This window comes from Amblyomma americanum, chromosome 1 (assembly GCF_052857255.1).
Source record: "Amblyomma americanum isolate KBUSLIRL-KWMA chromosome 1, ASM5285725v1, whole genome shotgun sequence".
Taxonomy (NCBI): domain Eukaryota; kingdom Metazoa; phylum Arthropoda; class Arachnida; order Ixodida; family Ixodidae; genus Amblyomma; species Amblyomma americanum.
Window position 1 is genome coordinate 147,018,231 of NC_135497.1, and position 25,653 is coordinate 147,043,883.

The following is a 25,653-nucleotide window of genomic DNA, read 5'->3' on the forward strand; positions in this document are numbered from 1 at the left end:
CAACACAATAAGTGCGTGGATTCAGGCAGGACAGCTTAAGAGAAGTGGTACAAAAAGGATTCCGAACCTGCTGGCGAACCTGCTTTTTGACGTCAGTTGTGGAATATATTGTGGGGGAAGGGCACAACTGCGGTTAGCTTAGGTGCATAGGGCACCCTTTGTCGGTTGTGGAGTTCCCACTTTGCGTTAAAGGTAGAATGAAACTTGGGTCACTGACCATGCCGAACACGTTGATTTACATTTCGGAACCCTTACAAGTTTCTTGTTCACAATGAAGGACCGATCATGAAAGAAAAAGCTTATGTAGCCTTAACTAATTGGCGCAATGACTTTGCATAGGCCTGGTGAAGGCTTCCCTTTGTTCTGTTGAGTGTATTCAGCATGGTCTGCAGTATTAAGGATTCCAGGTCCAGCCACACTTACGAATTTCTTTCAGTGGCAACGATTTCCACATTATCGCAAGCAATTTCACGCCCTGTTTGCGCATGTTCTGCCACAGCACTTGAGGCTGCTTGATTCCTGCCGAAATCATTGCAGTGCTCTTAGCCGCCTTGGTAGATTTCCTGTCTCCCCAATGTAGACTGATTTACAATCGTTGCAGGGTATCTTGTAAACGATTCCAGGAACTTCGAACGAGGCAGAACATCTTTAACATTTGCAAGATCCTCGTGCAATTTAATAGTTAGCACGTGGGCAATATTCACCTAGTGCCTTTCGAAGACTCGTGCCCTTCGCTTATATCTACAATGTACAGGGCTGTCCACCCTTAGTATGAATACAATGGATCGATGGATGGATAAGGCTGAACTCTTTAAATTGTGCGGTGGTTCAAGCCACCTAGCCATGACTTGTGAAATTCTACACTTGTCTTGACTTTAACCACCAATCAGATAACTTTCACTTGGTTACTTCTATCCGCTTAAAATCTACTTTCCCTTCACCGTCCTTAAACCGCATTGAAAAAAACAGCCTCGCTGCTTACCACTACAGGGTGAAGCCCTTTACAGAGAAGTATCAAGTGTTCAGCCGTTTCCTCCTCCTCTCCGCACGCAATGCACAACATTTCTATCTCGTGGTACCTGACTCTATATGTCTTAGTCCGTAAAACTCCCGTCCTGGCCTCAAACAACAAAGAGCGTCCCCTACAATTAACATAGATATTTTCTTTGACAATTTCCTGCTTAAAGATCCTGTATGTTCCCAGTGCCGATTTCGTCAGCATCCCTGTTTTCCACAGAGCTCTCTCTGTTTCTTTAACCTTTTTCTTAACCGATAATTGCTGATTTGCCCCCCTACTGCTGTCCAGGTATTTGCTTGTCAATTTTCTAGTTTGCTTTCTCCATTTCGTGCCAACATTCCTTATATACAGGTATCTGAAAACTTTCCTAGCCCACTGCTTTTCCTCCATCTTTCTCAATCGTTCCTCAAATGCTATCTTACTGCTAGCCTCTCTGCTCTCGAAAGACGCCCATCTCATATCACCCTGTACCCCCTGATTTGGTGTATCTCCATGTGCTCCCAAAGCTAGCCTCCCTACGCCACGTTGTTTGGTTTTTAACCTTGCTTGAACATCTGGTCTTGTGTACAGGACCGCATTGCTGAAAGTCAGACTAGGAACCATCACCCCTTTCCAGATCCCTCTTACCACTTCATACCTATTGTAATTCCACAGTGCCCTATTTTTCAAGACAGCTGCATTCCTACTAGCTTTATTCATTCACCGTTTCATCACCCCTTTATTCACCGTTATTTATCCACATCCCAAAATACTTGTACTCATCCACGACTTCTAGTGTGAACTCTTGTATTCTATGCTGGCCGCCCTCATCATTAAATATCATGACAGCAGATTTTTCCTTACTAAACTTCAAACCCAATCTCCCTCTGTACCACAGATGGTAATCAACTTCTGCAAATCTTCCTTATTGTCAGCCATTAGCACTACATCATCCGCGTACATTAGTCCCGGTAATGACTGTTTAATCCATTCTCCTTGCTTGAAAAAAGAAGGGTTGAAGCCTAGTCCGCTCCTCTCTAGTTTGGTATCTAACCCTTGCAGGTACAACATGAACAACAAAGGAGACAGAGGACATCCTTGCTTAAGCCCCCGCTGTATGTCTATAGGCCCCGACACATTTTTTTCCCATTTTATAAGCACTCTGTTACCTTTATATATATCTTTTAAAAGATTAATTACTTCATCTTCCACATCCAATGTGCCCAGTATGTCCCACAAATCCTCTTTAACATTGCCGTAGTCTCGCATGATATCCAGAAATGCTAGCCATAGGGGCCTGTGTTCCTTTTCAGCAATCTCTATATAATGCGTGAATGAAAACAGATTGTCCTAGCTCCAACCTCCTCTGTTTCCGGAACCCATTGTGTAGCTCCCCTAGCACCCCCTCGTTCTCCACCCAAGCCTGCAGTCTGTCCTTTATAATCTGCATCACCACCCTATAAACCACACACTTGACTGTTATTGGACGGTATTTGCTTATGTCAGCTTTGTCCCCCTTTCCCCTATATATCATGTTCATTCTACTTGATCGCCATTCATTGGGGGCTTTGCCATCCACTATCATTTTGTTCACTAACTCTATTAATGTTTGCTTGGATTTCGGTCCTAGCTTCTTTATTAACATAATCGGAATACCATCTGGTCCTGTCGACGTGCCACTAGCAGCCTTCTTCTCTTGTCGTAACGCGAGCGCATGGTTGCGCTCTCTGGAGGGCCACTGCGTCCGACACGGCCGCACATCAAAGCGAAGCGCCACGCCCAGGTCCAACTTCTGCGCCACTCGGCTGCGATGAGTGGCCGTGTCGGACGCAGTGGTCCTCCAGAGAGCGCAACCATGCGCTCGCGTGTTCAGGGTGGACGACCCTGTACGTATGGGACCGCTGCTCGCTTCGACCGACGAATACCTCGGGGACTGCAGAACCACCGTGCCTGATCGTATTTCTGACCATTGCCACACGTTGTAAAGAATTCACATTACTAACTTGCCTATACTCTGCGCAAATCAGGACGAAAGCTCGGTACGGATGAGCGCACATATGCCCACTCGACCAACCCATAAATTACGCGAAATGAAAGCGTATTTTCATACGGTCAATTACGACAAGATTTTCCTGAGAAAGCTTCGAAAAGACTCATTTTTCTGGAGCACCTTCGAAGGCACAGGCACTACACAAGTGCGAGCACACAGACCACACAAGCGTCCTTTCACAACGAATGTGCCACACCACACGTCCAGAGCATCCAGAGGCCGACCAAAAAAGCAAGTGATGCAAAACGCCCGCGCCCGCACGACCGCGATCCACAAATCGCAAATGACGCCAAGCCAATCTATAATCCATGGGTGAAAATAAGTCATGGCTAGGTGGCTTGAGCCACCACCCGATTTAAAGGGCTCAACCGTATCCATCCGTCCATTCTATCCATCCCACGGCTAGTTCCTGCTTTTTTACGCGTCGTCTGTAACAGCGCCTCCGTTGTCTGAAATCAAGGTTCTGTTCGGTTGTCCTAAGTGCGCGGAGAACACTTATCGAAGCCAGTGAAGGCCACGGGTCTCCAGAAAGGAACCTGCAAGAAACGTCGGGCCCGAAAATCGACGAAGACAACTTGAGGTAAGCCTGTGTTATTGGTTTAAAGATGCCATATGCCAAGTATATGATTGCGGTTCCGTTTATTCTGCTTTAGGAAATACAAGACGACCACGAAGCACGGTTTATTGGGTAAAATCAACTTTTTTGGCCATATAAATGTGTGGCACAAATGATTCAGTTGGGAATGAGCAAGAAGCAAGCAAGGTGGTTGGGCGCACACTAACAACCTTGCATGTTTTCGTTCGTTCTTGGCTGTGCTGTAAGTTGCCGCAGCGCAGCACGCGCATATGTTCCTGTAAAAACATATTAGCCCGAACCCAGAGCAAAGGTTTTTCCCTGTTATTCCATGCTTTCGAAAAACGGAACAGAGTATTGCTTGTTCATTTAATTTCTTAATTCTGCCTGCTATCCTTTATTCCCGCTGCCCCAGCTCGGGTGCTTTAGTATCGATGGCAGATGCCGGGGCTAGCAAAAATCTTTTCCTTCCTTTTTATTATTATTTTAATAAAAACCACTTACTGCTACTAGTATTGCCTGTTTGTTTTCCCCGCTGTGTTCGCTGCTGCAATTCTCTGTGCGGGAACTCTAGTTTTGAAATGGCGCCAACGCGAAGAATATTGAGTGAGCAAGAGCTAATCATAATAGAGTTTATGGAGAGCCATCCGCTCTTGGCTCGGGCTTCTGCCGACCTAACAAACTCATACACAGCTGTTGAAAAGCGCGAGCTGTGGAACCAGCTCGCGTCGAATGTCAACAACGAGGGGCCGGCCGTTTAAAAACATGTCTGTGCCTTGCGCCTTACAAGCACTGTTTATTTCATCTGTGATTTATTTTAGTCTAAGAGGAGGTGCAGGAATGCAGAAACTAGTCGTTGAGCATCATTGATTGCTTCTCTTTTACTAGTGCTCTTTTATTTTCATGGTTTGCCAGTACCAATCAGCCGCACCTTTTACCCTGTTACAGCAGAGGAGATGACCGGGGAGCCTCAGCAAGTTGTCGACAAGACACACTGAGCCCCACAGACCGTGAGTTGGCTTGCCATTATTCAAGCTCCATACTACCCTCCCTGGCAGCTGCTTGAAAGTAATAGCACTATCCTTTCTGGCAGCATTTGCAGCAGTAGTTGAATAACTGCAGTGATTTTGCACTATTCACAAAACTGTCTCTCTCTGGCTTTGCCACGCTGTGCAGAATGTTTTATTTCTCTTGCAGTGAGGCTTTGACATCTCCTAGTAGTATAGCAAATGTGCACATGAAATATGCTACAACAATGCTGTCCGAGATTGCTGTCCTGTATATTTATGTCAAGTCCTCTAATACATTGTACCAAATGCTTTGGTTATTCCACCACATGACGCATCGCATGATGAGCACATTTTCTTTCCTGACAGTTACACCGGTGCCCTCGCCGCAGCCCTCACAGCAGCACACACCAGAGCCCCCACTGCAGCCCTCACCGCGTGCCACGCCTAGCCTTCTTGGGAAGCGACGGTGAGACGATGAGGCCGATGAGGTGCTGCGCCAGACGCTGCATGAATCGCGTCGTTTGGCAGACCTTACTGACGCCCGGAACTGCCAGGACGCTGCGTTTCAGCAGAGCATGCTGGAAGTGTGTACTCACTGCACACACTGCACTTTTCACAGTAGAAGCTGTCACCTTAAGCATAAATATCAGTGCTCTCATTTGAGCACCTCTACTTCTGTTTTGACGCCTCTTTTGGGCCGTGGTTGGGACAGATGAGTTTATGGAACTGACATGAGTCTTCTGCAACCATACTTTGTCCAAAATAGCTCAGCACCTGACCTTTTACATAAAAAGCGAGATCCCAATATTGGTTGTCACTAATAATTTTTAATTGGAGCTGTTTTACATGCAGGCCATACGGGAGGTGGCAGATGCTGTGCGGGCATCAAATGGGCAACAAGAGCTGCTCATCTGGAACGGGAACCTACTGACGCTGATCTTACAACAGCAACTTGAGCCACCTGCGCCGCATTGAATTGTTCATTTTTATTTGCATTATTTGTGTGTTTTTATATTTATGAAAAACAGTTTCATATGTTTATATTTATTGAAGAACATTAGTTACTTGTCTGCCAGATGCAGACACATTGAACTATTTTTAGTTTGCATATTAAAATTTTTGTTTTGTGTTTATTTTTATTTACATTGTTTGCTTCTCTGCCAGTTGCAAAGACCTACCATTTTTAGTTTGTTTTTTTGAAGTGCTGTTTTATGTTTGTTTTTATTTACATTATTTGCTTCTTTGCATTGTTTCTGTTTTTCTTCCAAGATGACCTCTGCCATGTGCTATAGCATCATTTTTTTATTTCTTGTTAGCTCTGCAGGCCCAGACACTTCACACACTTTATTTTCTTCCAGTTATGTATTTTAAGCTCTGCGAGGTGTGGAAGCCTCCTACACTGTTTTTATTTTCCATTTCAATTGTTTACTTGTAGCTATGGCAGCTGCACAAGGTGCAATTTCTAGTGCTTGTTTTCTTTCATTTGCAAGTGCAATATGTGGCACAAAGTGTTCTGAAGTGACTGTAGCTACGAGGGCCGTCATAATATGGGGATTCTGGATATATTTTGAACACTTCGATTTTGTGCCTGTTAAGTTTACTCGCATGTTCCTGAATCATTTTTTTTTCCGCATTACTTTTCCTGCTTTTCCGTACAGTGTTCATTGTGTGCATGTTCTATCCTCAAGGGACACGAGGAAAAATGAGGCTTGCCAGCATTCGTCCAAAGTCACTTCTGAACTGGTGTTGAATGCAGGCAAAAAATATTTGAGGGACGCTTGAGCTCCGCCTTTAAAGGTATGATGCAACAATGTTAATTGCTCTCGTTTGTGGGTCCCTTTACAACTTCAAACGTAGCCATGTTGGCATCATCGTCTGTGATACTTGTGTGTCTTGTACACGTGCATGCAAGACTTAGACGGAAAGCAAAGAAAACATTGGACGAGCGCTCGTCCTGTGTTTCCTCTGCTTTCCGGCTATGTCTTTCGCACTGTTCGCCCTTAAAAATGTACAGCCAACTCGCCCGTTTGGCCACAGTGTAAGATACAACTGTTTTTGTGCAATCTCTGCGCAGCACTCGACAAGGCATATGCGAATCACTGTTGATGTTACATGCTTTTGTTTCCCTGCTGTGTTTTACAGTTGGGGAAACTGGTATGAACAGCTGTGGCAAAAAAAATTGTGACCACTGAATAAATGTGGTGCAAAAACAAACGCTTTACTGGTGCCTTGCAGTCTCCACACTACACTTTTTCCTCGTGCACATTCATCAAACACGTAGTGACCGCAAGCAACTGTATGGCTAAATGGGCAGGTCGACGTAAGCAACGGCGAAAGACTGTGTACAAGGATGCATTTCAATTGTTGGACGAGCTGTTTCGGCGTGTATTTCGACTTGAGAAGGAGAAAGTGCAGTAGCTGTGCGGCAAGCTTGCTGATGCACTGAAAGGCATACTGGTGAACACTGTCGGTGGAGCAGTAGCTGGTGTGTGCACTTGATATCTTGCCACTGGAGGCTTTCAAGCACACTTAAGAAAAAGTATTTTAGAAATGCTGGAATGTGGCTACCTGTGGTCAAGGGCATCATATCACACGGGCTCACGCACTAACACAAGGCAATGGCACTGCCTGTAGCAAGAGTGGCTGCGACAACTCTCCACGCAAGCACAGTGAGTCATTGCAGCCACAGCTGCCAGATGGTGTATAGCTTACTGCCGGTGGCTGCTGCTGCTGCCGCTGTCGCCGCACCATCTGCAGGTGTGCTTGCCTCTGCGGACGAGTTGTGCCAAAGAGGCCAATGGTACGGCCTCGCATGGCTCTACCACGCAGGTAGGTCATGCAGGATCCTGTCCCCGGCAAGCAGAGGTGGCCCATTGTTGTCAGGGTCATCGGTAGTGGCATCTTCGTCTGTTGCCAGGGCTTCCTTTAGACAGACGTTGTGCAACGCAGCACACGTTGCAATGATGACCACCGCCCAGTCCGGCTTGTAGTGGAGTGTCCGGTACCTTTGAAGGCACCGGAAGCGGCTTTACACATCGCATTGAGGAATGTGCTGCGTTGTATTGACCTTCTGCAGTGTTTGCACCAGGATGCCCTGACACTGGTGTGAGCAGCCACGGCTCTAGTGGATATCCTCTGTCTCCTGCACGACCAAAATTTGCAGTGAAGTGTGTAGTTGTCTATGTAATAAATGATTCATACCAAGCAGCCCAAAGCCAGAATGCTGAACCAGAATTCATTGGCATGCAGAAGAGTCATGACTAAGGGGTACCTCTGTAAGTGCAGCCTTCAAGCTTAATGATGTACTGTGATATCCCACACAACACTAGCGATGTGCACACCTCTTTTGCCTTGGTGTTTTACGCTTGAAATACGATTCACTTTTTAGTAATGTGTCTTGTGCCTCTGCTTCGCTAGTAACAGTAAATACACAAAAATAAATACGATACAACATACTGTTACATGTCTTCCATGTTATAACCCGCCTCATTCAGGATTGAGCAACTGCGCAGTACTGTAGCTTGTATTACTCACTGCTGTGAAATATTTTTGGAACGTCCACACTCCACTGCTTTTTCTGGCCTCTACTACAACCGCTCGCACTTCAAATTAGATTTTCTCAGCTTCCATGTTTTTCTGCCAACGTAACTAGCCTTATGGACGTTTTTATTATGTTTTTATGGTGCAATTTCAATTAATCTTGTACTGTTGAATTCAGAAAGAACTAAACTGTGGAGCTATGCTATTTTTTCTGGCTCAGTCGAACATTACAAATTTTGTGAACCATAATTTCAATGAACTATATTTCATAATTATGGTTCTTGGACATAACTGGAACATTTTGTGATGATGTACCTCAAAAATAGTATAACTCGCATAGCTCCTGATGGCAGGTCCTTGGCTACAGCTTCATTTTAACCGAAATCAAAAAATGTTGAGTGTCTTAATTACCCGTAGAATTTAGCTAATTAGGCTTCAGTTATTTTCCTATAATATGAAACAAATTGAGATATACTGAAACTAATTGTATTTTTGAAAACAGGAAGAAGAAACACATAAGCACACCCGAATTCATTACGCTATCTCAAATAATAAAAATTTTCATTGCAAGACCGGCATGTCTCCTTAAAGCTGACAACGAACCTTCGAGATACGGCGTGCAAAGTAACCACAACCACCTCGAACAATCAGAATCGGTTTCACGTGGATGCAGTCATTTGAGATAAATCTGATTGCCTCTTGCATCACAAAGCATTAAAGCCGCATGCCAGCAGCTTTGAGGAATGAACAAACAGCCATTACAAAGCTTTGCGTCACTACCCCCTTCTTAAAGAAGCATCGACCCGATGCTTTACATCAAAAAGAAATGGCTTTATGGTTTTATAGAGTTTAGCATCCCAAAGCGGCTCAGGCTATGAGGGGCGCCGTAATGGAGTGCTCCGAATAATTTCGACCACCTGACATTGCATAATATACGAGCCTCTAGCATTTTGCCTCCAGCGAAATGCGACCGCCATGGCCGGGATCGAACCCGCGTCTTGCGGGCAGCAGCCGAGCACCATAACCACTGAGCCACCACGGTAGCTCTCGAAAAAAAAATATGGGCACAAATAACATTGGGAACACAAACACAGTGCCCATTAGCGCATATAATAAGACTTTAGGTGCACAACATGTATAACTTCTGGGCATGCATGGTGCCACTGTGATGCTGTCATTCTGTTGGAAGCCATCTTTGTAGTCAAGCTCTCCAAGTAGACAAATGGCCTTGTACAGGCCGAAGCAATGGCACAGAAGCTTAAGTCCGCGGCAGCGAATGGCCATATTCACACCCGTGCACAGTCACTCAGCTTGTATTCCGCATGGCGTTGGCGTAGGTTGCAGCATCAATCGTCAGTACGCTGCTGCTCTTTAATATGCAGCCAGGCCAGGCATCGTGCTTTCTTCAGTGCGCTGTAGGTAGGCGGTGGCGATGTCGAGTTTATTTTCTTCAGTTAATTCAGTAACGTTGGGCAGAATGGTGCCAAGTATAGTCGTGGCCTCCGCCATGGACGAGCCTGAATGGCTTTTGCCTCAGTGTAGCAGGTTAGGCAGTAGGTCGCTACGATGATCCCTTTGTTTCCAGATGACTACTGTGGTAAAGGGCCACGGCAAGCAGGTCCATGCCGATCTGTTGAAAGAACCTTGGTGAGGGTTCAATAGGGTGCAGGAGCCCTGCTGGCCGGGTTGGTGACATCTTTCTTTGCTGACAATCTCAACAGGTTTTACGAACATAATGGCCAGCAGAATTTATCTTAATGCAGTGAAAATTGTGGGTGCACCCGAGGTGCTAGCCATTGGTTGATCGCGGGAAGCGATCAGAATTCCTTCTCGCAGACTGTTGGGAACGAGGAGGAGGTGTGCGATTATGTTGAGGGTGAAGTTCTTCATGACACTGGTGCTGCGCGTTTGTGGTTGTGGTTGAGCACTGCGTCAGTGCACCGAAGAGCCCTGCCAGTGAGAGTGGACAGTGCGCATCATCACCGCACATGCTGCACTTCACAGCCTCTGTTTGGATGCGCCCATGTCAGCAAAAAGTGCAGGCGACACTGCCACTGACCCATATAACAACGGGCCACCTCTAAATGGTGGCTACCTCATAGAGATAGGATCACTCCTCACCTACCTCCTGGGAAGAACAATGCGCTACTGTATTTTCAGCCTCTGTAGCACGACCCGTCTTCAGAGGCAGGCGTACCTAGGGATGGTGCAGCGACAGTTGCGGTGGAAATTCTACCGTCTAGTGATGACTTACCATGCTGGCTTGGAGAGTCATATCAGCCACTGTTCCTGTTGCCACTGTCATTGCCTCATGTCAGTGCACAACACACATCTGCAAGTGTGTGAGCAACTGTGTGATGTGGTTGTGCCCTTGGCCAACCTATGTGCGGCCAGAAGCCTGCAGTGACAAACAAGTGCCCCCATCGGCTGCCACTTCATTGGCAGTGTGCTTGCCAGTTTACCTCCCAGTCGCTCAGCAGCGTGTTGCACATTCTCTTCCTGCAGGTGGAAAAGCTGTTGAAAAGCTCGCCCATTATGTGAAAAGCATCATTGTGCACCCTCTTTTGCCAATGCTTATGTCGGCCCACCTGCCCCTTCTCTGCTATCTCCTTCCAGCTTGGTGGAGAGCCTGTGGTCATTACCCATGTGACGAACATGCATCAACCAAAAGTTTAGTGCTGGAATAAGGCACGAAATATTTGTTATGCTTGTTGCAATCAAAAAGCAACGCCAAAGGTTTTTTTAGTGCATCATACATTCAGTAAGCACATTTATTTTTTTTTAGGTACAGCATTTCACACGAGTGTTTCTATTGCAGAAGAGGCACTGCACATACAAGCATACTTTACCTTGATGTACAATTACCATATGGCATATTCAAGTGCAATTAAGAAAAAAATTTCAGTTCAAAGCGCTTGTTTTCATACAGAGGGGCTACCTGTACAATAAATACTGCATGGTACAGTGTACATAATGCATTTCAGGACTTGAAGACATTTTGGCACATATAAGATGAGTAAATACCAAAGCTAAGCTTTTAGATTGATGGTATGTGGCTAGGTGTTTCACTCAGTGCTAAAAGCTGTACCTACTGCAAGGAGACCGCTGTACAACAATGCACAGGAAATATTTTAAGGTGCAGTGGCTACAATGACTGCTGAATGACTAGAACATCTTCACTGATAGACAAAGATGTGTAAACACCACGGACACATCATCAAGGAGATGGTGTGTGAGTAGAGGTTATTTTACAATAATAAAACATGCAACACCATGACTGGGAATGCTCTACAGCTCTAAGAATACAAGGCAAGCTCCACTATGGGAAATTTTGAGCACTTGCTTATTGCCCCATAAGTGACACCTAGCTTGGTTTGTGATAACACTAGGCTATGAAGTTTTGTCCATGATTACACAAGACAGTTATAATGCCAAATGGCCAGACAAACTCCTTATGCTATCGCATAATATGTGTGACAAGTGTAACTGTTTTTAAGCTACTTTTCCTCTAGGTATTTAATATCCTAGTCATTTTAAACTTACTTTTATTACATTGCTGTCATTTGCTTTAACTTTCTAAAAAAAAATTAATCATGTGCTTAACAGTGGCTTGCATTTGATGCTTATTTTCAGTTGATGCGGAAAAAGTAACACTGCTCCCCGCATGTATGCTTGTTTCAGAAAATACTTATTTCTAGCCTGTGCTTGTGCCATGCTGTGTTCTTGTTACCTCCTGCACCAGCCCCCTATTTAAGAATAGCACAGTCACCTATTAAAGAAAAATGATAGTGCAAATGTTAAGAGACAGCAGAAAAACAAAACTTAATTAGCTGCACATCCACATTCCAAGGCAGGGTAAGAACCAGAAAGACACAGCAGAAAATGGGCTGCAGTCAGTCACAGGCTTTTGGAAATTTGCTTGCCTTAAGAAGCCACATCTGACGCAGGGCAAGGCATTGTAAATAGAGATAAATGGGAGAGGACAGTCCTGGTACCGGATGTGACCCATCTGATAATGAAGACCAACTAGTCCGTATGCCAATTCTGCAATATACAGTCAGCATTAACTTTCAAGCATTGATCCTTTTTACGCTCCTTCGTTTTCATTCATAAGCAGTGTTCATGCGTGGTATCACAACAACACTGTTCCAAGAGTAAAAAGAAATGATGTGCTAGAGATGGGATTCAATTATATGTAAGAATTTTTTTCATTGCCAATTAACTAAAACTAATTCATAAATGCTTTTATTTGTCCCAGCACTGAGCGATGTGCTCACAGTTAGCTTAAAAGCTCAGAAGTTGCATTGTTTCTTTTTTTACTTACCAATGAAGAGAAAGCTGACAGACATCCTAAAAGCACCCAATTCAAGTCAGTGCACCTTACAATGCGCTAATTGGCATGTAAGGTAAACTATTGAAGTTAACAACCTTTTACTCTACATAAAGTATATATATATGAAGTATATATATGGTTTTGGTATACGAATAAAAAGATAATTGATCATAATCATAATCAGAAACACAGCCACTGCGGTGGCTCAGTGGTTATGGTGCTCGGCTGCTGACATACCCTAAAGGTGCGGGTTCGATCCTGGCTGCGGCGGTCGCATTTCGATGGAGGTGAAATGCTAGAGGTCCATGTACTGTGCGATGTCAGCGCACGTAAAAGAAGCTCAGGCAGTTGAAAATTTTCCGGAGCCCTCCACTGCGGCGTCCCATAGCCTGAGTCGCTTTGGGACGTTAAACATGAACCATAAATAGAGGCACAATATTGATTTCTATGTGCCACATCAACAGGGTGAAAAATGTTCCACTGTGGAAAGAGTCTTACTGAGTGTTAGTGTGAAGTAACACATTACGTCACACTGATGCGTGTAGCTTCATAGACCGTCATTGTTACATATGTATCAAGTTCAGTACTCTCCTTGCTAATTCTGCTCTTCCATGTTCACCTTTACTGCTATACATTCTTTTGCCATGCTGGTTTCATTTGATGTATAATCGAGTGAAACCTTCAGAAAATGTGACTTTGCCTCTGTGGTAATGCAGTGACGAAGCCATTCGGCTGCACAAACTATGTTACATGCTTGATTCCTTGTGAGAGGAGACTATTTCTGATGCAGACTAAGTACAAAAACTAAACTCCGCGCACATTATTTCAAATCACTTGAAACAACTCCAAACAGTTGAAATAAATCCAAGGTACTGCACTATACCGTGTCTTATCACCGAGACTCGGTTGGCTTAGAATACACCATAACTTCATTATATTATTGTCAGATTTTACATGCATTTTAACGCAGACGTGTCTGTTATGGCATTTTAATATAAAAAACGCACCAGTTCTGCAGCCTAAGTGCTGCTGGAAGTTAGGAAGAAGCCACTGTACTCCCACGTTGTCATATTTTCAGAAATTGTGTAACAACAAGGGCACTCTAAGCAGCCCTCTACATTCTAAATTAGCTTTCTACTCCCAGTGGACAAATAACTCAAGTTTCTCAAAAAGCTCAAATGTCCAACGAATAAGGTCAGGGGGCGGGTGCCGCCGCCTCAGATGCAGGCTGGAAGGTCTTGGGCCCCAGCAGCCTCTTCAGCCAGTTGGACTTGAAAATAGAATGCTGCAGTTTGCCAAAGTGAATCTGCAAGCAAATTGAAATATAAACAAACAAAATAAATGATCACTGATGTGGCACAACAGCTATTGAAACAGTATTGCACAAAACGGGTCTCCTTCATGAGAATGTGGCTCAGATGAGGGTGCTGAAAGTGACTGAATTCCTGCACAACTTGTCAAAAAGCATAAACAGAGATGCAAGTCCTGGTTGTGAAGGCCTTTGAACAGCACCTTTAGTATAAAACCTTAACTTGATTGGGATTCTGCGTGTTGCTGGCTTTCTACATAGGGCACAAATAACCCACGAGATTGACATGCATTGGCTGTCAATTTCACCAATGTGCAACTAAAATAAAAAAAAGGTGCCTTCCACCACTAACGTACCTTGCACAGCAAACGTACACTATGTTCGAAAGCTGATGGGAGAACTGAACAATTGTTTGCGTAAAGGTTGGAAATAATTTAACACAACTACAAAAGGGCCACTTTTGTTTACCCAGCTAGCTAGCCAACCTTGAAATTCAAAGGTACAAATTAATGAGTGAATGATAAGAGATAAAAGAAATCTACGCATGACAAAAGCAGAGGTTGGCAGGTGGACATACTCAATAGAGTTTACCTTCCTAATCAAGGTCTACAACTGAACTGTCGCATAGATTATACTGTTTACATATTATTCATCATTGGTGCATACAGTCTTAACAAGTTCCAGACTTTCTTCTAGTGAATGAAAAATTACTCCTAATGCAAATAAGCTTACTGTTTCTTTTTCCTTTACTATCAGAGCACTTATAATTCTGTTGTAATGACAAAAATGTAAAATTTTTCTTGCGTTGTATCTAAAAACTCACTGGACGATTTCAATACTCAGTAATGTGAATTTTCACTGCAGCTGTTGAGGTAATTTAATTTTGCAATATAGTGAGGCAAAATTTCAGAAAGATATATACGGTATTGTGCGTTTTTGTCGTGAAGACTTTCAAAAGTTTCCCCGCCTCAACCGCTGGCTCATTTGCAGTGAAAGTGCACACAGAGCTTGCGTATTATTGTAACTTTTTTATCGTAGCAAGTTTGACAACGGTACTTACTCAGTAGAGCCGTGCATGATGCGAAAACGCAATCGTCTACGTATAGAGATCGGAGAACCAAAACCCGCAGACGACGTATTTTCGCTAAATAGATAGATAGATACTTGAGGCCTTGCCCTTTGTAACGGGTGGGCACCACTAGGTTGAATACCCGGACCAAAAACAAAAACAAAAAAAAACAAGAAGATGGAAGCGCACAAAAAAAATAAAACGCACAAAAAAGAAAAAAAAGGGTGGCTTTGGCGCCATCTGTTTTCGGCAGTCAAAAGCGTTACGACAAGGCTGCCGAGGCAAGCGTTGCAAGAAGTGCGGGCCCTTTGAATATGCCGTTCCGGCCGTTTCGTCGGCTTCAACTGAAGCGCTTACTACATTTTCGGCTAATTGAGCAGAAAAAATAGCAGAACAACTAATTTAACGAGGCTTTACCTTTCAAAAATTATTGTTTGCAACGCTCGCCTCGGCGGCCTTGTTGTGACGCTTTCCACTGCCGAAAACAGATGGCGCTAGTGCCACCATTCAGCGAAAAAACGTCGTCTGCGGGTTTTGGTTCGCAGATCTCTACGTAGACAATTACGTTGTCGCATCATGCACGGCTCAACTCAGTAAGTACCGTTGTCAAACTTGCTACGATACAAAAGTTACCATCATATGCAAGCTCTGTGTGCAGTTTCACCGCAAATGAGCCAGCGGTTGAGGCGGGGAAATTTTTGAAAGTCTTCACGATAAAAACGCACAATACGGTATGTACAGTAATAAGGCCACTCTATTTTCCACGCATACTAGTGTGGAAGATGAGGCATGTAACAACCAAACTTGAATAGCAAAGTTTCAAGTATGATTTCGCGCAAAGCCAAGTGCTGATTCAGTGTTAAAAGCATTCAAGTGATGAGTACATGAATAAGTAGAAAAACTGCATAGTCAAACTGGTATTGTGAACACTGAAGCGCTGGCAGACGACGGACGAAGGGAGGACGAGAAACACAGTGCGCTGAACTAACAACTTTAATATCAAATACTCAAATATCAAATAACTTTAATACCAAGATTAGCCAGTGATTACAGGGTGCATGCGCAATTCAAAGCAAAAAAAAAAGCGAAAAAGCAGGGGCAGCGCGCAGGTGCATTTTGAACCCACACCATGCAGAAACAAGCGCTTCAGTGTTCACAATGTGAAACCAACTCGCCCAGCAACACACCCTGCTCAAACTGCTAGCTACGCTTTGATGTTGGTGGCCTTAATTCCATGACCTCACAATGAAAATTCGCAGTTCGGATGATGCACACGGGGTTGTGTATAGATCACCAAGGACGAGCGCGACCTTCCTGCTAATTACCACTTCGTGTCCACCATCATCTTGAGCAAAGTTTAAGATCATAAACACAGCGGAGTCAGCCATGATGCAAGTGTTGTTGCTCAATGATGTCCTCAAGTGGACAGACGAAGACTTCAACATGAAACTGACGATTGCAGCAGTGTTCTACCAACAGGCTGCTGCTGTGCATCTGGGAGTACTTAATTTTTTGCTGCAGCTCTCCTTTATAGCAAAGAAAGTTCCAGTAGACATGCATTCAGCTACGCAATTAAAAGCAGTTCCGATGGCTTCTTGGAGTGCTTGACGAACTTTTTCTTGAGATGACACATGTAATTTTCAGCAGAAAATGCTCTAAAGTTATCAAGTGGACCATACTCGACATCAGAGTGCCTCAGGTTTTGAAATGAATCAGACAAGGAGGTCTTTTCTATATTTGCAGTGTTTCAGTCTGAAGGAATCATTACTGCTACATACAAAATGAGCAAATGACTGTACATCTTTCAGGACTACACATCTCTGAGTATATAGATGGGCCAAAGAAGGCGTGTAGCCAGGGGGAGTGTTTCGCTGTCAGAACACCCCCGAAATTTTCTGAGCGTTGCATTCCCCCTCCTTTCAGCCCCTTTTCCCCCGTGCTATTCACACTGCATCTATATATTAAAATGCAAAAATGAAAAATAAGACGAATGTCGGTTTGTTGACAAAATATATGTTCCTGTTCTAACAGGAAGCATATAAGATAGTGTAGAAAATAGTCACTCATCGCACGATGTAAGGCACTCATTTTAATTGTTGGTACAGTTGACCCAATAACGCATAGCTTTTTACATTAGCCTACTTTTCTTTCCTTTGCATTGTCCTCAAATGATCATAAACTAGCGCGAAAATAAAAAAAAATGCATTTCTTTAGTGCATCTGCATCCGGGCGCAGGTTCAGATGCATGGGGAAGAAGCTTTGACAAATGCCAATTCGTTCGCAGCTGCTGACTTTATTGTAGAGCAGAAGGTTTTGTGTTGCATATTACGAGAAAATATTGTAAATATTTGTGATTTTTCGCACAAATGTTTTTTTTTGTGAAAAAAATAAATGTCCTTTACGAAGTCCTCGGAGTCCTGTGTGCACTCATATTATGCAGATATTACAGTGAACGAAACAACTATTCCCTTCGGATTTATTACAGCAGAAAAATGACTAAGATATTATTTTGGTGCAGGCTCTCCTTTTTGTTTTGTTTTTTGCCGGCAGCATATAACACCTCCCGAAAAATATTACTGGCTATACGCCACTGGGCCAAAGTAAAGAAGAAAGCAATGTATCTCGGTTGCTCCACCTGTCAATCTCTCTCAAAGCCTGTGGCTTGCGAGCTAAACTCCTCACATTGAATGTCCGCTAGCACCGGCAGTAGTCTTGAAATTCTTAGTCAGAGAAGATAACAGATCTATATGCCAATGAACTTTGCATCCAAAGCGATATTAGTTTTTTTTTTTGGTCACTCTGATACATATACCAAATGCATATATAATCTAATGAAATTGAGAAACTAGGCGAGTTGGAGGTGTGGTGAGAGGGGCACGTCTGCAACATGGTGCGCTTCCTGGGCTTTCTGGGCAAATTCAGAGTCCTCAATGGAGTCTCGATCGTCTCCTGGAACACCACTCCTCCATCTATATCAGGGGTGGCCAAACTGCAGCTCGCGTGCCACATGCGGCTCCTCGCGGGTCCAAGTGCGGCTGACATCTGTACCTCCCCCCTCCCATTTCTGCCTCTTCCCTTATGTTCTAGAAGACAGGCACACGCAGGCAGTTGGCGCCATCCTTCAGATTCACTGTATTACCAGCTTTGTTGCAAAAAATATACAAGCCGCGCCCCCTTTATATTGCAGCACTTCACTAAAAAGATTATTTTTATGGCTCTTTGCAAATGCCTGTCTGGCCGCTTCTGATCTATATGTACCCTTTCCTGCCGGCACTCTCCACATCCACAATACCCCGAGAGACGGTACTCGACGAGAATGAAACCACCGGCTGGTGCATCACACGTACACAAATCCCTTGGCAATTATTTAGATGGGCCTGTCATCAACTCGGACCCCTTTAATCAAAAGCACAAGCAGATCACAGAATGGCCCAGAAAGTTCGCCAACGATGCAGGTTTCTGGTAGCCGTGGTCCGACAAAGAAAACACCAGCACCCGAGACGTCGTCTGCCGTGGCAAGAATCGGCCACAACTGGCTCAGAGCTTTTAGTGAGCGCAAGGCCATAAAAAAAAAAAAGCCCGACGTAATTATCCGGGAGTTGTATTGGGAAATTGGCCAAAGAAACTTCACGGGCGCCACTCTTCGACGTCGAAGCGCGAACGTACGAACTCCCAGCACAGGTTCGTATCCGAGACAAATGCGGTGTTTTCAGAAAGTCTACGAAGCACTTCTGCGCTTTCACGACAGAGGCGAAGAAACCGCGGTATGAGCAACGCTTTGTTTGCATGCATGCCCAGTTCACAGAGTTAATATGCCCAGTTCACCGGTAGTCGCACCATTTGGGGCACACTATACCTAATGATTCGTCACAAATGTTCACTGCAAATGTTCACCCCACTCCCCTGTGCAATGCTTCGGCGATTGAGGGTATTGTAAGTAAATAAATAAATAAATAAATAAATAAATAAATAAAGTTTCGTCGGGGAGCTGACAGCTAGGTCGCTCACACTTCGTTCGCTGTGATCCGGCTGATGACTCACTTGTACGCTCCGGTTAATGAGCTGGCTGCATATGTGTTGGAGGAGTTGGCAACGGTTCTCTCGGCACCAGTACGGGTCACGCCACTTGCTGAAGGTGCGGCAATGTGAACTACAATGTTCTGTTGACTCACTGAAGGAGGGCTCGTTTACTAAAATCCTATCTTCTTCAATGCAGCACCATGTGTAATCGATAGCGCTTTGACTGCAGTGACAGGACGTCAATGACTTTTTTTTCCTTCCCAGGGTCGCGGTCTACAGTTCCACAAACTCGAGCAAAATAAAGAACACTTACTTTTGCAAGAGAAAGAGCTGTCAAAGTTTAGGAATACAGTGCACACTTCGCCGACAGCAACGCCAGATGGCAAACAACAAAATTAAAAAAGACAGCAACAGTCTAGAAATTTTACAACACATAAACGCTTTGTAGGTTCACTTAAAAATTATAAGCATTATAACTAAACACTTTTGCTCATGACATTTGTTTGAGCATGATTTGCATGATGATTTGCATCCACGATTCCACGAGAGATCAAACTGCCCAAAAAATTAACTTTTTAATTTTCTCGATTTAATTACATGTGCACACATTATTCAGTACTAGGCCAATAGTGAATTTTGTTTTGTGAAAATGCTAATATTTCAGGACAAAAAAAATAAAAGCGACGTCGTGACGACGAGCTCTCCATCACGGTCTGGTCAACGTTGGTCTGGTGACAATGTGCCAAAGCCAGAGTTTTCGTGGTTTTTGCCTCCATCTCCACTAGTTTGGTTCATGGTTTAGGGGGTTTAACGTCCTAAAGCGACTCAGACTATGAGAGACGTCGTAGTGGAGGGCTCCAGGTAATTTCGACCACCTTGGGTTCTTTAACGTGCACTGACATCGCACAGCACACGGGCCTCTAGAAGTTCGCCTCCATCGAAATTCGACCGCCGCGGCCGGGATCGAACCCGCGTCTTTCGGGCCAGCAGCCGAGCGCCATAACCACTCAGCCACCTAGGCGGCTCCATCTCCACTAGTTGACTGGATGCCGCGTTCCCGCTGTCACGGCGAACGCAAAGGGGTAAGTGAAGCCACCAGAAGTCGAATGTCTGCTTTGTATTTCAATGCAAAAAGTCGCATTTTCTGTCATTTCGTTCGCTGTTTTCTGCGTTGTTCCCGTGTAATATCTGCTGTTGTATCAAAGGAATAAGAGAGCTGAACGCGAGAAATGTCAGCATCGTTGGGAGAACCCTGTAATTTCAGAGAAACCGAGGCAAACAGACATTTTTTTTTTTTATTCGAGAAGTGTGTCATGACTCATGAGGCATAAGTTGAAAAAGGAAGGGGGGAGGGGGGAGGTGAGGAATGCACGAGATTGAAAGTTAAAAGAAGGAGTGAAGACCCGTTGCGCTGAGGTAGTCGCAGAGGTTGTTGATGAAACGGTCAAACAGATATGCAGGTTTCACCCTGCCGCGGTAAAGGCAAGGAAAGGGTACGTGCATAATACGTGCATAATACGTAGTGTATACACTACGTTCTTGTCTCGTCAATGAGCACTAGTGGAATGACGATGAGGCTATGGTTATCTTACAATTAAAACCGAATTTTCGCGTAGCAAGGAAAAGGCGAACGATGGCGGAAATCCTTGCTGACACTCGATCGTACCTCGAAGAGCGGCTCGTTACACCGCTGCTGCAGTTTCAGTTTCGAGTTGCAGGGCCCAGAAGTCAATCGATCTCATCGATGGCTGGTGATGTTTATCGCTTAACCTAACTCCATAGCACAGCCACGTTTGTACAGCTGCACGTATACAAAGAAGCACCGAAAACAGTTTTGGGCCTAGTAATTATGATATTTAGAGATTCACAGCGTGAGAGAAACGACTTCTCGCGTGCCTTTTTCGATGTGCACAGCGCGAGAGAAATTGTGGACGAGAAAGAGGAACGGAGGACAAGCGCTGTTAGAATGAAGTCAAGCACACCAAGCATCACTAATAAAAGCCCATTCAGACACGTACAATACAAAACAGTACGCGATACACTACGTTGTAAAAGCAGTAATATATGCCTTTCGGAGGCGCTGATATGTGAACGAGAACACCGCGGTTGGCACCTCACCAGACAGTAGCCGAGCCCTCGCTCCGGTTTTATCGAAACATAATTCGATAAAGGTGCCTGGTGTAGGTTTCCACCTATTATTTCTTATATTTACTCCTAATTGATGGTATTACTCGGGCTTAGAACGCGGGAACATGCATCACAATAAAGCGCAGCGTTGGTAACGCTAAGGCGCCCATGTGCTGTGCGATGTCAGTGCACGTTAAAGATCCCCAGGTGGTCGAAATTATTCCGGAGCCCTCCACTGCGGCACATCTCTCTTGCTTTCTTCTTTCACTCCCTCCTCTATCCCTTCCCTTACGGCGCGGTTCAGGTGTCCAAAGATATATGAGACAGATACTGAGCCATTTCCTTTCCTCAAAAACCGATTATTATTATTATTATTATTATTATTATTATTATTATTATTATTATTATTATTATTATTATTATTATTATTATTATTATTATTATTACTACTACTACTACTACAAGCTAGCCTTGCCTAGCTTGTCTGCGCTGTGGCGGCTACCGACGTGGCGAAGGCATACGGCAATGTGTTACACGTCAAGATCTTTGACAACATGAAACGTATGGGCATTCCCCTACAGATCATACGGAACCCAATTTGTCGAGCATGGTATGTTTGTTCATTTTCCAGCCGCCAAGAACAAAAAAAGCAAAAGCCAATTTTCATCATAGGCACGTGGCAATCATCTTTTCATAAATCTTGCTAATTGTGGGCGTTAGCGAGATATGCCGAAAATATTGATTGTAGGCTTGCGGGAAAGGCATTGGGGCCACCACCGAGTGTTTGTACTCAAGAGGAGTTTCTCCTCCTTGCCATAACTGATTTATTACGTCAAAAAGGCTGTCAACTGCGTCTCGAATAGGACAAATTGCCGGGCTAGTTGGTAATGATCTATTCTTGCTGACAGCGCGTTAAAGCACAGGGACAGAAGAAACACAGAGGACGACGTCACAGGCTGCGTCTCCTTCTAAGTTCTTGAACACCTCATAAGTAATATTGTCATGTAAGCGCCGTTCAGCCATTCGCTTCTTCGATAGCAGCGAATAACTCTAATTCGGTAAATGGTAACGTTATCCCCGTTTTATCAACCGCGTCCTTTGTCGGTGGACGGACATCGGCATATTGTTCGGCGCCGGGAAATGTGCATGAATCGGGAATAAAAGGTCTGAAGCGCCTGATCTACAAACTCCCCTGAGCTGAGTCTAATACTCTCTGCATGATATTCGATCTGCCGACCCTTTTCCATGCCGCGAAAAGTCCTCCAGGTGGCCCCGTTGGTCGTTACTGAGCCCAAACAACTGCACCAGCCGTACCACCTTTTATGAGCCAGCTGCTTTTCATACTCCGCGTGTCTGTGCCATCGCTCGGTTCACCTAAGTTTTTCTTTGAACGTCTTCAGGATGCAGAACAGCCTAGCTGTATCTCCCCCTGTTTTCGACGTCCCAAAGTTGTAGAAGGTAAGGGTTGGGAATTGGCTGATCTACCGTTCACTGTCGCTGTAATGGCGTGATCCTTGTGAACTGTTTGAAGGGTGGGCACAGGAGTATTCGGGCTAACTGCACGAGTTGCAGTATCCTGCCGTACACCATCCCAACGTGTTACAGAAAATTTTCTTCGAATTTTCTTCGTTTGTCCCAAATTAAAGCCTATGCTAATGGTGGTATGGTCACTACCCCATGCATCTAATTCTGCCTGCCATTAGATACTTCCAAAGGCTGACTTCCCGGATCCGACGCGGCTGCTTACTTCCGGTGGTTTCACTTTTCGTATGCTTTTTGTGCTTCATAGCGGAAGGAAAGCGGGCTCCCGATACGCCCAAAGTAATCTGGTAACGTTGGATACGCCATCCAGCCCCCTAGTGGAGATCAGTGATTTTTGTGCGCAGCTCAAATTTGCAACTTTGCAATGGCGTAAGATTCGAGATGACGGATATATTTTAAGTGCTAAAAGTGCAGATAAGAAAGAATATGTCATGCTCATTTCGGCCATTGTGAGGAAGTTTTCGCCTCTTACAAAAAAAAAAAATCTAAAACGGCCCGTCTTAAATGAGGCTGTTTTAAAGATATTTTTCTCCAGAAATATTGAGCACACCTTCTTCAAACTTGCAGAATAGATAAGCATCTAGGTGCTTCAAAAGTCTACCGACTTTCATTGTTATTTAATGGAGGGAAGTGCAAGAGGCATTGCCCCAGGTCTAGTATTTTGTCTAAAATCGAAGGAAAAAAGAAGTTGGGCTGAGGCTTAGCAAAAGTGTTAAGCCTGGATATCTCGAAGCGAAAAGCGTTTAGCAAGGCGTGCCTCTCGTGATTCTGGCGTTTCAGCCGCATGTCTAGCCTTGCACTTTTCATATCTTCGCTGCTTTTGAACCAACTCCCACGCTACCACTTCTGGGTCTTCTTCTCCTTCCATGGCGAAAGGTCCGACGACGGAGGCAGCGCGCGGCGGCCACCTGCGCTCCGCGTGACGTCACTCGGTTTCACGGTCAGACGACGGAGTCAGCGCGCGGTGGCTACGACGGCTGCGGCAGCAGCAACCACCTGCGCTCCGCGTGACGTCACTCGGTTTCGCGCATGCGCAGCTGTGGCAAATCTGTAGTGTGGCTCACGCGAAGCCCGGTGTTGACGAGCCCAGTGAAGCCTTTCGCTTCACAACCAATCCCCAATTTTTGAAACTTCTGAAACAAGTCTCTAGAAGGAGGCAAAAAAGAATACGAAATAACATGTTGCACTATATTGTTTCCAACAGAGTTATGCTAGCTAAAGCCAATAGCAACTCAAAGCATCGGCTGGAGCACCCAACACTCTCTCCGCTGCTTCCCCCCCCCTCCCCCCGAAATCCCAAGACAGCCCTATTCGCCTTTTCCGTCGAGAGTGGTATTTTCACGGACAAACACCGATCTGTGACATAAGTAGGATTCGATGGCGTCGCTATAGCCGGGTGCGGGTAACATCTGGGTGTAAGGCCTTTAGGAATGCATACACACAAAAAAATAATGTAATTTTCTGAGAGCAAAGTGCATCTACGATGCCGCGCGTGTCACTTTGTCTTTCCACTCCGGGCATACTCTGGCTAATTTCCTTTTCTCGCGTTTTATTTAAAAATATATTTGGGTTTCTTTTTTAGCCGTTATTATTTTGGCTGGTTCAAGCATGTGATAGCTACGCTGAAGCAGGCATTCCCTCAACTTATCTACTATTTTGTTTAAGCTTTGGCATATCGGAATGAGGATTTGTAAAACATGTCTGGCAAGCACATACTGGGATGATGTAAAAATACATTGACTTTTAAATGGCGTTGTGCACTTCCACGTTCCTTTCTATAGGATGCAGTCGGCTTTTTTTTTTTTTGAAAGACAACCTCGTACGTGCACTGTGCATTCAGAAAACTGCGTTGAAAGCTTTTATTTACATGCATTCCTAAGGGCCGCACTTCCAGTTGTCACCCACACCCTACGATTGCGGCGCCACCGAATTCCAGCTGCTTACATCACAGATCGGTGTTTATCCGTAAAAAATGTAACTGGGTATGCTCTTCCCTGACGGAAAAGGTCTCAGTCTTGGGATTTGGGGAAAATTTAGAGCAGCGGAGGGCGTGTTTGCTGCTTCTGCCCCTTCATTTAGGCGCTCCTGCCGATGCTCGAGAGGCTATAGGTTTGAGCTAGGATAACATTGTTGGAAACAATATAAGGCAAAAAGTTATTTGGTGTCTTTTTCGCCTCCTTCTAGAGACTTGTTTCAGAAGTTTTAAGAAAAATTCAGGATGAGGCTTTTTGCCGCGGCCGGCAACATTCCTTTCCTTCCATTTTTTATTTATTTATTTTTAAATAAACCACTACTACTACTTTTTCTTTGATTTTTTAATAACACGTCTGAACGCCAGAATTAGGGTAATGTTTCTTGCGCTTCGCTGCACTCGATTCGTACGTCTTTGCTAAGTTGAGAAATTGAGTTGTGCGTGAATTAAAACGCTGTCTCTGCCAGGACGTCGTTTATAATATTCTTTCTCCCGGAATAATAACGTTTTCACAAAACGAAATTCACTATTACCCTACTGAATAATGTGTGCATAATATATCAGATAAGCGAGAAATTTCAAAATTTGATGTATTGAGGTAGTTTGATCTCTCGTGGAATTACCTAGCTGGTAGTTGTCACTGAAACTACGGAAATTGCGAGTGCATGGGAAAAACATTTCATGCACGGAATAAATCAAGGTTAGTTAAGTGGGCCCTCATCTCAGGAGCCCATTGACTTTTGCCGCCGCTCTTGCCCGGTTCACCAGCGAAAGCTGGTCCTCCGAATGTGAGCTGCACAGCGCCGCCTCCTAATCCCCAGTTGTTGGGCAGTTGATTCTCGCAAGATCTGGATTGTTCTGGCATTTCCATTCCATGTGGTTTAAGTTAGCCACTTCATCGCAGAAGGAGCAATGCCGATCGGCGATCGTACAAATTTGGGAACATATATTGCCGAATTTGGCTGGGTTGATAGAAGTATGCTTGATTGTAATTTCTGTGGGATGACCCCTTGCTCCTTCGACAGGTCTTTTTTTCTTTTGCCGCCATATAATAAAATTTAAACGCTCCTACGTCAATTTATCCATCGGCTGATGGTCATGGCACGTCAC

General features: G+C 44.6%; 1 long non-coding RNA gene across 1 annotated transcript; it reads left to right on the top strand.

The window, feature by feature from the left end:
* The first annotated feature begins 3,144 nt into the window (after positions 1-3,144).
* Positions 3,145-8,143, top strand: LOC144113862 (uncharacterized). Its single transcript, XR_013310900.1, has 4 exons — positions 3,145-3,627; positions 4,570-4,631; positions 4,998-5,215; positions 5,484-8,143. It is a non-coding gene; the product is annotated as an uncharacterized LOC144113862 (long non-coding RNA).
* Positions 8,144-25,653: the final 17,510 nt, after the last annotated feature.